We start from the raw sequence: 16,614 nt of genomic DNA on the forward strand, positions 1-16,614 counted from the left end.
ATGCTCTCTCTTCTTTCCAAATTGTCACTAACAGGCTAGTGACCAATTGCACCAATTCACATTGGCATACTGGAACACCCTTATAATTCCCTAGTATATGGTACTGAGGTACCCAGGGTATTGGGGTTCCAGGAGATTCCTATGGACTGCAGCATTTCTTTTGCCACCCAAAGGGAGATCTGACAAATCCTACAAAGGCCTGCCAGTGCAGCCTGAGTGAAATAACGTCCACGTTATTTCACAGCCATTTACCACTGCACTTAAGTAACTTATGAGTCACCTATATGTCTAACCTTCACCTGGTGAAGGTTGGTGCAAAGTTACTTAGTGTGTGGGCAGCCTGGCACTAGCCAAGGTGCCCCCACATCGTTCAGGGCAAATTCCCCGGACTTTGTAAGTGCAGGGACACCATTACACATGTGCACTATACATAGGTCACTACCTATGTATAGCCTCACAATGGTAACTCCGAACATGGCCATGTAACATGTCTAAGATCATGGAATTGTCATTGGGGAGACAATTCCATGATCCCCCGGGTCTCTAGCACAGAACCCGGGTACTGCCAAACTGCCTTTTCCGGGGTCTCCACTGCAGCTGCTGCTGCTGCCAACCCCTCAGACAGGTTTCTGCCCTCCTGTGGTCCAGGCAACCCTGGCCCAGGAAGGTAGAACAAAGTATTTCCTCTGAGAGAGGGTGTGACACCCTCTCCCTTTGGAAATAGGTGTGATGGCTGGGGAGGAGTAGCCTCCCCCCAGCCTCTGGAAATGCTTTGATGGGCACAGATGCTGCCCATCTCTGCATAAGCCAGTCTACACCGGTTTAGGGATCCCCCAGCCCTGCTCTGGCGCGAAACTGGACAAAGGAAAGGGGAGTGACCACTCCCCTGACCTGCACCTCCCATGGGAGGTGCCCTGAGCTCCTCCAGTGTGCCCCAGACCTCTGCCATCTTGGAAACAGAGGTGTTGCTGGCACACTGGACTGCTCTGAGTGGCCAGTGCCATCAGGTGACGTCAGAGACTCCTTCTGATAGGCTCTTACCTCTCTTAGTAGCCAATCCTCCTTCCTAGGTAGCCAAACCTCCTTTTCTGGCTATTTAGGGTCTCTGCTTTGGGGAATTCTTCAGATACCGAATGTAAGAGCTCACCAGAGTTCCTCTGCATCTCCCTCTTCACCTTCTGCCAAAGGATCGACCGCTGACTGCTCAGGACGCCTGCAAAACCGCAACAAAGTAGCAAAGACGACTACTGCAACCTTGTATCGCTTCATCCTGCCGGCTTTCTCGACTGTTTCCTGGTGGTGCATGCTCTGGGGGTAGCCTGCCTCCTTTCTGCACCAGGAGCTTTGAAGAAATCTCCTGTGGGTCGACGGAATCGTCCCCCTGCAACCGCAGGCAACAAAAGACTGCATCACCGGTCCTCTGGGTCCCCTCTCAGCACGATGAGCATGGTCCCTGGAACTCAGCAACTCTGTCCAAGTGACTCCCAGAGTCCAGTGACTCTTCAGTCCAAGTTTGGTGGAGGTAAGTCCTTGCCTCCCCACGCTAGACTGCATTGCTGGGTACCGTGTGATTTGAAGCTGCTCCGGCTCCTGTGCACTCTTCCAGGATTTCCTTCGTGCACAGCCAAGCCTGGGTCCCTGACACTCTAACCTGCAGTGCACAACCTTCTAAGTTGTCCTCCGGCGTCGTAGGACTCCCTTTTGTGACTTCGGGTGGACTCCGGTTCACTCCTCTTCTAAGTGCCTGATCCGGTACTTCCGCGGGTGCTGCCTGCTTCTGTGAGGGCTTCCTGACTTGCTGGGCGCCCCCTCTGTCTCCTCATCCAAGTGGCGACATCCTGGTCCCTCCTGGACCACAGCAGCATCCAAAAACCCTAACCGTAACCCTTGCAGCTAGCAAGTCTTGTTTGCGGTCTTTCTGCGTGGGAACACCTCTACAAGCTTCCTCACGACGTGGGACATCCATCCTCCAAAGAGGAAATTCCTAGTCCTCTTCGTTCTTGCAAAACACCAAGCTTCTTCCATCCAGTGGCAGCTTCCTTGCACACTCAGCTGGCATTCCCTGGGCTCCTGCCCACTCTCGACACTGTTGTGACTCTTGGACTTGGTCCCCTTGTCTTACAGGTACTCAGGTCCGGAAATCCACCGTTGTTGCTTAGCTGGTGTTGGTTTTCCCTGCAGAATCCCCCTATCACGACTTCTGTGCTCTCTGGAGGTTGTAGGTGCACTTTACACCTACCTTACAGGGTCTTGGGGTGGGCTATTTTTCTAACCCTCACTGTTTTCTTACAGTCCCAGGCTCACATAGGTTTGGGGTCCATTCGTGGTTCGCATTCCACTTTTGGAGTATATGGTTTGTGTAGCCCCTATACCTATGTGCTCCTATTGCAATCTATTGTAACTTTACACTGCTTGCATTACTTCCTTTTGCTATTACTGCATATTTTTGGTATTGTGTACATATATCTTGTGTATATTTGGCATCCTCATACTGAGGGCACTCACTGAGATACTTTTGGCATATTGTCATAAAAATAAAGTACCTTTATTTTTAGTATATCTGTGTATTGTGTTTTCTTATGATATTGTGCATATGACACCATTGGTATGGTAGGGGCTTTGCATGTCTCCTAGTTCAGCCTAAGCTGCTCTGCTATAGCTACCTTCTATCAGCCTAAACTACTAGAAACACCTCTTCTACACTAATACGGGATAACTGGACCTGGCACAAGGTGCAAGTACCTCTGGTCCCCACTACAAGCCAGGCCAGCCTCCTATCTGAAAGCTTATCAATCATAGAATAATGGAAAAAACAACCGTTGTGACGGCAAAAAGGGTCTTTTTCTATACACAAGAACTATTTTATGAGTCAACTAGTCCATTTGACTTTTTAAAAGGGTTTAGCAATGTAATATGTATAGCAAATGTGGGTGTTAAAGGAGCATCCAGCTACTATTTGTAAGATGCATTTGAAAGTATAAAACTATTGATCAGATACGACCAAATAAAAAAGGTGGTGTCCGATTTACAAGTGGGATGCTGCCCTTGTTGTACAGCTTTCTCTTTGGGTATAACGTCAGATATCCAGTAGGGTAACAAAGGTCCCTGTAGCCCCCGTAGTGCGGGACGGGGGTGGGGGCTGTGCTCCAGCACCCTTCCCCCCCCACTTAGCACAGTACCCTGTCCTGAGAGCTCCTGAGTGAGTCCGGACGGGGGGGGGGGGCTTCATGTACTGTGCAGGGGCCCCCTCAACTTTCAATACGTCACTGCAGATATCCTCGGGAGGGGTCGGATAACGGTTTAAGTGACAACGGCATGCTCCCGTCTAAGCGTTTGGAAACATTTTTAGAATTGTTATCAGTCCATTTATTGGACATGGGCGGCTCTAAAAAAATGTTTAAAAATGTTGGACCTTTTGGGAAAACAAGTGAGGATTGTGTGTGCTTTCCATCGTAGGCCACCATGCCCATATTCTGAGACATTTATAGCGGGTAGCAAATGTCCATTTGTCTTATGAATTTTCATTAAGCAGGTCATTTTGCGTCTCTCTCTAAAAATACTTTTTGCTTTGTAATCTTTTAGTACGGAGATTGCATTGCAAAATGGCAGGCAGATACTAAATGTTGGTGCACAAGTTGCACCCACTATTTGTGATCTGTTAAATGTTCATTAACCTATATATTCGCTACTTTGTGTGTTTATTGTTAATTAACAAATAAAATGCCATATTATGTTGATACCCTTTTTTGTTAATATTCTGAAGCCACTAACATCACATAATTTTAGCATAATTTTACAATGTTTATGAAGTCATAAATTAAGAAATTAGGCTGTTTGCAATCATCCCCACAATTGAATTTTGTAAAAAAAAAAAAAAAAAGTATAAGTGCACCGGTCAAATGTTTTGCTTTGTAGCTTGCTGCAGTACTGGGAAATGCTTATGCCACATACACTTCCTGTTGCTTATTTTAATCTTGACACAGCTTTCTTATCTTTCTTTTTTCATTTCTTTTCCCTCTTCTGTCTTTCTCTTGCTCTGTATCAAAGTTTGCAGATGGAAAATAAATGTGGTCCCTAAAAATGAGTGGCACAAATTATAAACACAGGAGTTAATTACTGATAAGCTGTCGAACAAGCAACCCCTGCAGCTGGGCCAGGATGGTAGGAATGTGTTGCAGACTGTCAGTTTTGAGGACAATGTGTACAGCAAGAATTTATATATGTTCATCCATAATAGCATATATTAGATCAGACCTTGTTTTGCACCTGACCATTTCTGCAAGGTCACGTCAACCAAGATTTTTGCCTTTCTTTGAGGAAACTGTTTTGCTGACTTTTAGGACTCTGTGAACTTTACTCCTGCTAACCTGTGGTGAAGTACTTGTACTCTACCTTTTGAACATAGTAAAATTAGTATACATCTAATTGGCACATTTTACTGTCCTGCGTACATGGAACTATATAGAACCAGGTCATGTAAATTAAATGCAGCTAGTGGGCTCCAGCAAATGAATGTTGTACTTTAAAACATGTCTCAGGCCTTTCATTGCAGTCAGTAGTATATTGTTTAAAATGTCTTTTGACCTGGCAAAATAAACCTTTTGCCAGGCCTAGTAATATTCTGAAAATCTCATTTTTAGAAAGCGGCCATTGTCTTGCCTAAAAGGCAAATATCTTGGTTACAAGGAACACCGTCCCTCATAGGATGTCCTGTGGTAGTACTCAGACCTTCCTGAGCTTCAAAGGGTAGCCTGCAGGCTGTGAGGGCTGTTTCGGCCATTTTCTGACTTCCAAAGAGGTGTGCCTGTCACTGGCAAAGACAGCCAATACCTTGGCCATCCCGCCCCTTATTACCTAAGACAAATTGGAGCTAAAACCAGGGAAAACAGAAGAACTGACTAGAACTAGTTTAAGGGCAGACAAAAGAGTTGACTACCCACTCACAGCTGGCCCTGGGTATAAACGAGCACCCTTAAAACCTTTCATCAGAACACTCCCAGAGCTATGAAGACTCAGGAGGACTGCCCTGAAGCCTGAAGGAATGCTAGGACTGCTTGCATATATCCAGGACCCCAGAGGTCCCATGCCCTGTTGCTGACCACCTGTTTGAGCTACAGGACACAACAAGCTTCCTTCCCTGAAACTGCCCCGCTGACCAGCACCAACTGTACCTGTCTGTACCCTATTGCTGGCCTCTGCTGGATTGAGGCCTGGTAGACATGAGGTGCCTCCCCATGACCCTGACCCTTGGCTGATGTTAAGTGTACCCCTTGAACCTACAAACCACAATAACAGGATTCTAAATAAAAATTCTGAGGTTCTGGGCTTGTACTTCCTCACACATTCTGCTGTCCATGTTTTACTACAATTGTTTTTCCTTTTCTTTTGCTCTTATTCCTTCATTGCAGGGTCCTGCAGAGGCAATGATAATGCTAATCACTGTGGTGTAACTCAAAATGATGTCCCTCCCACTGAGTGTGATGAGGGGCCCTTGAGTCTTCTATATTGCAGATATTTTTTGGCTTCCCCCCTTAAAGGGCTAGGTGCTTCCTGAATAATAAGGGGCCCCTTGCACTGCAGAGGATGTGGGAGCTTGACTTATGCCTCTAGATAAAGACTATTACAACATGATGAAGTAGCTGTATGTGACTGTATCAACTTATCTAACTGTTGACACCCACATTCACTAATTGAAATGTCATTAATTGAAGTTCATCCACAGTGTTGTAAAAATGGTACCTATATGTCAAAATGAATTTTTTTTTAAAAAGGAACCATCACCGATCACCTCATGAACACGAGTGGACTTCACCAAGGCCATCGCAGGACCTGCATTCAACTACCAATGTGACCTTCCCAGATACAAAATGAAAGAAAAAGATAAAAAATAAGAAAGGAACCATCCCTGATCACCTCATGAACGCGAGTGGACTTCACCAAGGCCGACGCAGGACCTGCACATGACTACCAATGTGACCTTCCCAGATACAGACTTCACCTGCATAGTGCTCTTCACATCTACAACCATCGTACATTTCCCACCAACACGAAGCTCCGATCGACATCCATCTCTTTGCTCTGACAGGACCACACCACCAATGTGAAGTTCTGGTTGAGGCTCCTAGCATGAAACTGGTCTAAGTTAAAAGGTAAACCTTTCACCTGGACCAACTTGGTCAATGTTTCTGTCTAGTGCTCCATCACGGTTGATCTGAACTTTTGAATTTGACCTGGTCCACTGCAATCATATAGCCATGATTGGTACTTTGTGGTTCTTGGTGCTATTTGTACTTACAATTTTAAAAATTCATAATTTCATTTCTACCTATTGGATTATTGTTGTTTTATTGACATTGTATTTGCAAATTTGTACTTTATTTTTCTAAATTGGTTTGGGATTTTTCTTCTGTTGTGTTTTCACTGTAATACTGTTTGAGTGCTTCCTAAATACTTAACACATTGCCTCTAAGTTATTCCTGACTGCTTTTGTGCAACCTACAACATGGTTAAGCGTATGATTATTTAGTGATTTTTGTGATCCACCCTGACAAGGATTTTGTTTATTACTTGAGGTGGATTCTCACCCCTCCCAACTTATAACCCATGTTTCTGCACCTTGGCACCTGGCAGTCAGATTACAATACTCCAGCCTAAATAGAAATGTGGCACCGACCACCTGATAAAGCTGAGAGACTGAAAGAAGAGTCAACATGCAAATGAAGCTGGAGGAAACAGGATTCAGAATCCTTGATTTGCTAATGCTTCAGATGTTCTTCGTATCTTCTTCATTTTTGAAGATGTTATGTCTTAGTATTCAACAGGGTGCACCAGGTGACACACACACACATGTTAAAAGTTGCAGGGCTCAATGCTGATTTCTTCAGCACCCCAAAAGTTACATTGTTAATATCCAAATTATACATAAGGAAAACTATTTGCTAATTTGGTTCAGCGGAACATCCTATTGTATCCATCATAGATCATATCAATCACCACCATTTTCAACTAACATCTAAGCAAAATGGCATTTATGAAGGTGTGGGAAACTGCTTAGAGACCTAGAAACATGAGCCAGTGGCACTATAATCATCTGCCTTCAGAAATTAGGAGAAGAGTGAGAAAAAACACAGCAACTCCTTGTGCTCTGGAAATCGCTGTAACACTTGGGAAACTACTACATCTAGTAATGCAGCTCTTTTTGGAAGGTTGGAAATGATTGACAGTTGCTTAGTTGAGATGGAATGCGTCTGGAGCACATAACCAGGGTGACCTACAACATACTTTTCACCTCCATGGAGGCTGACAGAAGTGGAACAGCTCAGGCAGAGTCAATGCTGCGCAGGTGTCGATTGTGTGTAGTACAACCACAGGCCTGAGTGAGGACCCTGGCATGTGCAACAGAACCCTATTGAAAAATGTGAGTGCTACCCATAAACCACCGTGCAAGCAAGCAGCCACAATGTGAATAATCGAAGTTGGTACAGCAGAAGGGCATTTTTTATGACCTTAGCTGCATGCAAATCCATCAATGCCTCATCCCCATTAACTGTGCCTTTTATTCCTGTCTTTCTGAGATTACCTAAAGCACATCTTTTCTCCACTGTATTAAGACATGCCCTGCAAATGCATTTTGATTACAGCTGTGCTTAATACCAGTCAGAAGCTCCCTGACTTCATTGCTCTAACGTTGTTCTTCTGTTACATTGCTCCTGCATTCCCAGTCCTCCTATACCTGTCGAGTGTACCTGTCCTCCCTGTCCTTGTTCCCTATCCTTGTTGTGATTCCAATAGCTCTTCCTGCTTTCTAATTAGCACTGACCACCACTGACCAATTCCACTTATTGTCAACTCAGCTGTACCCAAGTTTCAACCTTTTTGTAACTCTCTCGTCATCTGAGTTTCCTCCTTCTGTCTCTGTTGTTTTTTCACGGATATAGGAGAGTCAGTAAAAAAGCACAAAAGAGCAGCTATATTTACACTTTGTGCTGGCTGTGTATCACAAAAGTAGCACAAAGTGTTTAAGGATTTACTTTTCTGCACAAATCCTCATTTGTTTTAGAAAGTAGACCAAAAATAATACAAAGTAGCTTCTTGTGCACTTTTTACAACTTTGTGTCAAAAGGGCATTCTAAGGCAATACATGGGCATTCTCTTATAACTATCCATAGATTTGGATGCAAAGAACTATCTACTACAAAAGATGGGCACAACTCTTCAAGGCAGGTATAAAGCTTGAGAAATGTTTTCTTTACTCCAGACTTTTCCAACTTTGCATATGTGCCATACTGTAAACCACATGTACAAAGTGTTGAAAGTGTTAAATGATGCGTACGCATAGTAGTTCATACTGGAAAGGTATCCTTCCTGTAGGAATTCAATGCTTGTCATCACACACACACACACCGTGCACTTCGTGGGGTGATGTAAGGCCGCTTATGTGCACCAGCGCAGGGGGACAGAGAAACAGCAACATATGTATTCAATCAGTCAAAGAACTTTATTTCGGCTACAAGAGCCACAAAAGCACAGCAACAATAAATAATTACACAGAATTAAATAAAATATGTGTATAAAATATGTACATATGAGGCAAAGAAATAACGGTGGGGTTAAGTTTTAGCCTATTTCAAGTAGTCTTCGTTAATGAGAACAAATGTTCTGAATGTCCTGGAAGGGCCCTGTGAGAAGGATCTAGTTTGTTCAGTACAGACATTGCTCTGCATCAGCTATGAGAAATTCCATATGTGTAAAACATTCAGCGCTGACTTTTTCGTAACTGTATTACTAATCAATCAGCTGTTTCGCCCAGCATAAAAAAAGCTTCTGAACTGGTATTAGGCAGCACGATTGTTAATAATTTTTATATAGGAGAATAGAGCTGCTGCGGGAAGGTCTGGACAGTGACAGCCTCTAAACATAACTTGTCCTCGAGGTTTTGCAGCATCCGGGCTCCCTGGCTCGTTTCTGTGCTCTGCATTTTTCCGCAGTCTCAATTGAGAAGACCTGAGACGAGATAGACTTTCAAGTAATCACTTCGCGTTTATAGCACATATTTCATCACTGCAAACTAGGCTCTTCTCACCTCCTGCCATATTCCTTGCCAGTTTTATTTCATTTGCTGCCGTTAAATCGCAGGCACATTATTTTGTTATCACCTGGGATGGGTTGATGAGAAAAGGGATGTCTCCGGCACATCTAACAGGTACAAAATCATTATTCTTCCAGCTCATAAAAGGAGAATTGAAGCTGTATTTGAGGTTGCGGTTACACTGTTCGGTGAAGCACAGGTGACAGTGCTCTAATTTTCAGGCAATACTTTAGTTTTATGACGGGGTCATTCTGTTTAACGTCCCAATTTAGAGGGGGTTGATGGTGTCAGTAGCCCGTTCTGCGAAACAGCTTCACAGCAGAGGGTTTTGACACATGCAGCTCAATTTAAACCTTTCTCAGCCGACTCAGCTATTATCGTATGAAGAAGGCCTTTCATCTGCCATACTCGCTATCGTTTTGGGACGTTAACAAAAGGACAATATTCTATGCAGAAGGAATAGCCAATAACTGGGTGTCAACAAAAGTATTTTTCGCAGTTTTAAAAGTTTGTTACCATTACTGTTTTTCTCCACAATGGATGACACTTCTCGTATATATCGTTTGACATAAACGGCAATTAAGTGCATGAACTATGATAAAGGAACACGTAGCAGAGAAGGCGTGGAGTTATTGTCAAGCAGTCAGGGGTACACATGGAGTCGCAACAGGCTACTCAGTGGTAAGGAAATAGTTGCAGGCAAAGGGTCTGCCTACTCCCGATGTCCGAGGCGTAGGATACACAAAATGCAGTCACACAACTACATTATTTTTGTGAGGGTGCCACAGTGTTATAAATGGGGTCTTTGGTTGGCAGGCAGGTTACCCCCTGTCCAAGCAAGGACTCTCACTCTAGTCAGGGTAAAGAGAAGCACACTCAGTTAACCCCTGCTCACCCCCTTTGTAGCTTGGCATGAGCAGGTAGGCTTAACTTCAGAGACCAGGTGTAAAGTATTTGTACCAACACACACAGTACTATATTAAAACACCACAAAATGACTCAACACAAATTTAGAAAAATAGCCAATATTTATCTAAACAAAACAAGACCAAAATGACAAAAATCCAGAATACACAACTCAAGTTATGAATTTTTAAAGATTAAACTAAAAAATGGCGCTTAGATACACAAAATGCTTCAATGAGGTGATAAAATGGCGTTGTGATGGGGTTGTTCCCAACAATCTGACGCCAATTGCTCTGGGTACGGAGTCACACTGACCTCAGGCACAGTACCTTAGTAAAATGTGAAAACAAGCCGGTGCGCGAACTCAGGGATTGCGGCATCGCTGGATCCGAGGCAGCGTTGGTTCTTGTGCTGTGGGCCGAAGGAGTGGAGGAATCATGAAGAGGCGTCGGGTCCTTGCTGCAGAGCGGTGGAGGTGAGACGGCGTCAGTGCAAAGCATTGAATTTGTGCACTTTGGGCGAAGTGGATATCTGGCAGTCACGATGTGGTGCAGTGACTTTCAGTGAGTCGCAGACTTCAGTGGGGCTGCAGCAATGTCGGGCCTGCGAGGGGCGTCGCACTCCAGCGGGGACCACAGAGTCTGTTGCAGGCGGCATCACAGGGATCAGCAGCGGCATCGGTCCGGAGTCGTCCGAAGTTGGTTTTCTTGGATTTTCACCAACTTCTCCTTCCCAGTCCAGGTGCTGGTAGGGGAGGTCATTGATGCCCTGAGACTTAAGAACAGGGGGCAAGCTCAGTACAAGCACTTTGAGATTCTTCTCAGGCAGGAATATACCACTAAGTCCAGTCTTTGTCCCGTTTCATGGGCAGAAGCAGCAACTGCAGGATAGCCCAGCAAAGTGCAGTCAGAGGCAGGGGCAGCGTTTCTCCTCAGCTCTTCAGCTCTTCTTCTTGGCAGAGGTTCTCCTTGATTCCAGAATTGATCTAACCTTCAGGGGTTTTGGGTGCTCTTCTTGTACCCCTTTCTGCCTTTGAAGTAGGCCTACTTCAAAGGAAAGTCTCTCCTGTTTGTGAGATCCTGCCTTGCCCAGGCCAGGCCCCAGGCACACACCGGGGGTTTGGAGACTGCATTGTATGAGGGCAGGGACAGCCCTTTCAGGTGTGAGTGACCACTCCTGCCCTCCCTCCGAGCACAGATGGCTTATCAGGATGTGCAGGCTACACCCCAGCTCCCTTTGTGCCACTGTCTAGCGAGAGGTGCAAACTGCCCAACTGTCAAACTGAGTCAGACAGGGAATACACACACAGGGAAAGTCACAGAATGATTTAAGCAAGAAAATGCCACTTTCTAAAAGTGGCATTTTCAAACACACAGGGGGTCATTCTGACCTCGGCGGTATAAGGCGCTTACCGCCGGTCAGAAGACCGCCATAACACCGCCGCGGCCGCGGTAAACCGCCACGGTCATTCTGACCCGCAACTGGCAAACCGCCAAAATCCCGACATCCACAAAAGTCCGCCACACCAAAGGTCAGCGAAAAAATGGCGATGACCAAACCTCCACCGTCACGCCAACAGAAATACGCGCATACCATTCCGACCTACAAATCCACGCGGCGGTCTTTCAAACGCGGTATTCCATTGGCGGTACACCCCGCCGCGGTCAAAATACACACACACATAGAAAACTCAGCCACATTGGTCAGTTTGAAATACACACACCTGATACACATACTAACACCACTCCCACACACCCAACACAATATAAAACACACACCCACATCACCCACAAGCCCCTACGACCCGAATTATTGACAAAGGCTAGAGAGAGAGCACAGAATAGACAATCCCACAACACAGAGGCACACAACACCATCACCCACACAGAATCCACGCACCAAACACCACACACCACCACACGCACCACACTCATCATCACAAACGCCACCCCACACCTCAACCACACCACCCCATGGCACCCCAAAGACACCCCAGGTTCAGTGACGCCGAACTCAGGGTCATGGTGGAGGAAATAGTCCGTGTGGAGCCCCAGCTCTTCGGGGCACAGGTGCAGCACACCACAATTGCCAGGAAGATGGAGCTATGGCAAAGGATAGTGGACAGGGTTAACGCGGTGGGACAGCATCCACGCAATCGGGAGGACATCAGGAAGAGATGGAACGACCTACGGGGGAAGGTGCGTTCCATGGTATCAAGGCACAACATTGCGGTGCAGAAGACTGGCGGCGGACCCCCACCTACTCCCCCCGAATTTACTGCATGGGAGGAGGAAGTCTTGCACATCCTGCATCCTGAGGGCCTCGCAGGAGTAGGCGGAGGAATGGACTCTGGTAAGTCAAAACTTCACTACTGCTTCCCACCCCCACCCCACCTGCATGCCAAATCATACCCCCACCCTCACCCCCACCCCCATCACACCAACACCTAGCAAAAGGCTCACCATCACAACCCACCCATCCCAACACCAAGCCCTGCATGCGACCACAAAGCATGGACACCCATCACCAAAGCATGCCCACTGCACACACACATCACCCCCACAAGCCACCCTCACAAAAGCCCCCACAAGGGAATGCCTGCACTTGGGTACACGGACACCCACCCATCACACGAAATGCCACACACAGAAGCAATAACCATACCTTTATACCCCTGCAGGACCCGAACGCCACCACACCGCCACGGAGGGTCCAGAGATGTCCATCCCACCCCCAGAAGAGGCCCCCAGCGATGACAGCAGCTCTGTCTCCCTGGAGCCAGATGACCAGCCCGGCCCATCGGGGACCTCTGGACAGTCGGTTCCCCACAGACAGCCACAGGCTACACCAGACCCAACCCCCTCTGGGAACACCAGCACAGCTCCCACCCAGCGGGCCCATGCCTCTGTCTCCAGGACACGTCAATCAGCGGTGTGTCCACCACTACAGGGCACCCAGGTTGACCCACCACCCCAACAACAACAGGGACCTGGGGGCAGTGGTAGTGGGCACACCGTCCAGGGGACAGAGGCCCAGGAACACAGGGGAACTGGGAGGGCTGCTGTGCGACAGGGGAGGACAGGCCCGGGGAACCGACTCTCCAAGAGGCCCTCTCCTCCATCATGGGAGCATACCACCGCTCCCAGGAGACAATGGTGACGGTACTGGCCCAGTTCCAGGAGATCCAGGAACTGCAGGAGGAACGGTACATGGGGTTCAGGGAGGAACTGAGGAACATCGGTTCCACAATGCGGACCATCGCCGTGGCCCTTACCCAGATCGTCACCACATTGCGGGACCATGTGGCACCCCAAAGGGCCCCTGTCACTAGCCCAGGCCAGGAACAGCCTACCACCTCTGCCGGCGCTAGTGGACAGGAGGCCCCCACACAACGACAGGCCACCAGAACCCCACCTCCTGCAGAAAAAGAACCACCCCTCAAGCGGAACCTGAGATCTCACAAGAAGACAGAGTAGGATTGCAAGACCCCTGCCAGCCTAAGATACCCCCTGATGTCATCCCACTGTCCCACATTGTCACCCTGTCCAACCTTGAACTGCCCCTGCTCCATCCTTCCACAGGCATATGGACAATTCACCTGTGCGACTGAGAACTGGACTCTGCCATGGACATTACTCCACCCCCACCCATCACCGTTTCCCAATCATGTACCTATATGTAGCACTTAAAATAAATCACTTATTGCACTTAAAATAACAGTAGTCTGCTTGTATTCTTAACAAATGTATTACACATAACGGTGCAATAATGTCCAGTTACTTTGTGATGACAAAATACCAATTTCAATAAGCTTTAGTCCATGGGCAAACAAAGCTGAAGTCAGGCAGTGGGTCATACAGCTCTGAAAAGGGAAGGGAAAGTCACAAATCAGTTAACAGGAACTGGGGGGAAACACAGACAGTGGAGACACATGAGGCCTTAAGTAAATGTAAAATGGCGTGGCTGATTCTTACCTGTGTGCTACTGAAAATATTGTTGTATGACTGTATCCCTGTTGTCCGTGTCGTCCCCGTCGTCTTCCTCCTCTTCACTCTCCACAGGCTCCACAGCTGCTACAACACCACCATCTGGACCATCCTCATGCAGAAAAGGCACCTGGCATCGCAAAGCAAGATTGTGAAGCATACAGCAGGCCACGATGATCTGGCACACCTTCTTTGGTGAGTACATTAGGGATCCCCCTGTCATATGCAGGCACCTAAACCTGGCCTTCAGGACCCCGAAGGTCCTTTCTATGATCCTCCTAGTTCGCCCATGGGCCTCATTGTACTGTTCCTCTGCCCTGGTCCGGGGATTCCTCACTGGGGTCAGTAGCCACGACAGGTTGGGGTAACCAGAGTCACCAATTAGCCACACACGGTGTCTCTGTAGCTGTTCCATCACATAAGGGATGCTGCTATTTCGCATGACATACGCGTCATGCACTGACCCAGGGAACTTGGCATTTACATGGGAGATGTACTGGTCAGCCAAACAGACCACCTGGACATTCATCGAATGATAACTTTTTCTGTTTCTGTACACCTGCTCACTTTCTTTGGGGGGAACCAAAGCCACATGGGTCCCATCAATGGCACCAATGATGTTGGGAATATGTCCAAGGGCATAGAAATCACCCTTCACTGTAGCCAATTCGCCCACCTCAGGGAAAATAATGTAGCTCCGCATGTATTTCATCAGGGCAGACAACACTCTGGACAAAACCTTAGAAAACATAGGCTGAGACATCCCAGATGATATGGCCACTGTTGTTTGGAATGATACACTTGCCAAAAAATGGAGTACTGACAGAACCTGCACCAGAGGGGGAATCCCTGTGGGTTGGCGGATGGGGGACATCAGGTCTGGCTCCAGCTGGCCACATAGTTCATGTATAGTTGCTCGGTCAAGCCTGTATGTAAGTATGATATGTCGTTCTTCCATTGTCGACAGGTCCACCAGCGGTCGGTACACGGGAGGATTCATCCTTCTCCTCGCAAGTCCCAGCGGACGGTGCCTAGGAAGGACAACATGGAGCACAGAGTCAAGCAACCCACAGGTACGTAACCACAGCCTGCACAGTACACAAATCGCTATGCATTGAATGGCTTGTATGAGTGGCAATGCAAGGCCTAGGCCTGTGTGACGCAGTAGAAATTATGCCATGTGGGCCCTTGAAATGGCGGCTGCCTGACCTATGAAGTGTGACAGTGGGATGTGAGGTCACTGCGCTGGCGTGGCACACCGTGGCGGTAGGCGGTCGAAGACCGCGGCGCAAAGCAGCATTGGTTAACATTGAACCCTATAGGTCTCAGGAGCCAATGACGATGTGCGCCGGCGGTCGTGGTACGCACCGCCGTGGTACGCACCGCCGCGGTACGCACCGCCGCGGGCGTGACCGCCATTTTCTATCTGATTAATCACTTGAGACCTGATCATCCACAGGAGAGGACCTATACTGCAAGTGCTGCTGTGACCTCGGTCTGGGAGATACAATGGCTGCTGCGACTGGGGAAAGGGCCCCTGCCTTCACTTCCGAAGAATTGGAGAGACTTGTTGATGGGGTCCTCCCCCAGTATGCGCTACTCTACGGTCCTCCAGACCAACAAGTTAGTACACAGGGTGCACGTTGAATGGGCTATGCCTGTGTTGAGTGGGGTGTATGTAAGATGGTGGGGAGGGGAGCGAATGAGGAGTGCAACGCACGAAAGATGAGAGCATGTGCCACATGGCAAGGTTGGGGAGGGGGGGGCACTCACATTGTCCAGCCAGAAAACTGATGCGATTTCCTTTACCACCCTGTACATGTCACATAGGTCAGCGCCCATCAGAAGATTGACATTTGGCGTGCCATCGCCAAGGACGTCCGGGCCCTGGGGGTCCACAACAGACGGGGCACCCACTGCCGAAAGAGGTGGCAGGACATCCGCCGCGGGACCAGAAAGACTGCCGAGTCTCTGCTGGTGATGGCCTCCCAACATAGGAGGGGTGCAAGCCGCCAATTGACCCCCCTGATGTCCCGGATCCTGGCAGTGGCCTACCCCGATTTGGATGGGCGCGTGAGGACATCACAGCAGACACAAGGGGGTGAGTATCAGCACATTCTGCTATCTTTGCGCGCAGTGAAGGCGTCTGGGTGGGGGAGGAGGGCTGTGGCTATCTCCAGGCCAGAGCGCATTCTGTAGGCTAGGCCCCTCCGTTAGACACGGCCCTGTGCCCCCGCCCCCTACCTCTGTAGGGTGCCAAGTACAGCTATCCATGGTCCGGCCTCACCCATGTGTGCATTTGTCGTCCATAGACCTGTAGGCCTAGTCACAATAACTGAGTAGTGTACCCCGATTGCGCGGCCTAGTTCAGGGGGCTTCTGTGTCTGTCCTCTCCGACAACGGTGTTGCCAATGCATGCACTCAACCTGTCTTCATTTCTCCCCCCCCCATTTCTTTGTCTTCCTGTTCATGTGTGCATTAGCATCATCAGGCGGAGGAGAAGTAGCATCGGCGCACGAGGGAGCTGCATCTCACATGGCCCCGGAGGGTCATACAACAGACTCTGAGTACACCAGTGAGACGTAGGGCGAGTGGAGCTCCACAACGGGGACCCGTGGAGACGTCAGCGACACC

General features: G+C 48.1%; 1 protein-coding gene across 1 annotated transcript in view; it reads right to left on the reverse strand.

Annotated features, from left to right (window-relative positions):
- Window positions 1–16,614, reverse strand: part of LOC138285079 (contactin-associated protein-like 5) — a 2,160,239-nt gene that overhangs the window by 759,070 nt on the left and 1,384,555 nt on the right. The window lies entirely within an intron of this gene.

Source organism: Pleurodeles waltl, chromosome 3_1 (assembly GCF_031143425.1).
Source record: "Pleurodeles waltl isolate 20211129_DDA chromosome 3_1, aPleWal1.hap1.20221129, whole genome shotgun sequence".
In the NCBI taxonomy this organism is placed as follows: Eukaryota; Metazoa; Chordata; class Amphibia; order Caudata; family Salamandridae; genus Pleurodeles; species Pleurodeles waltl.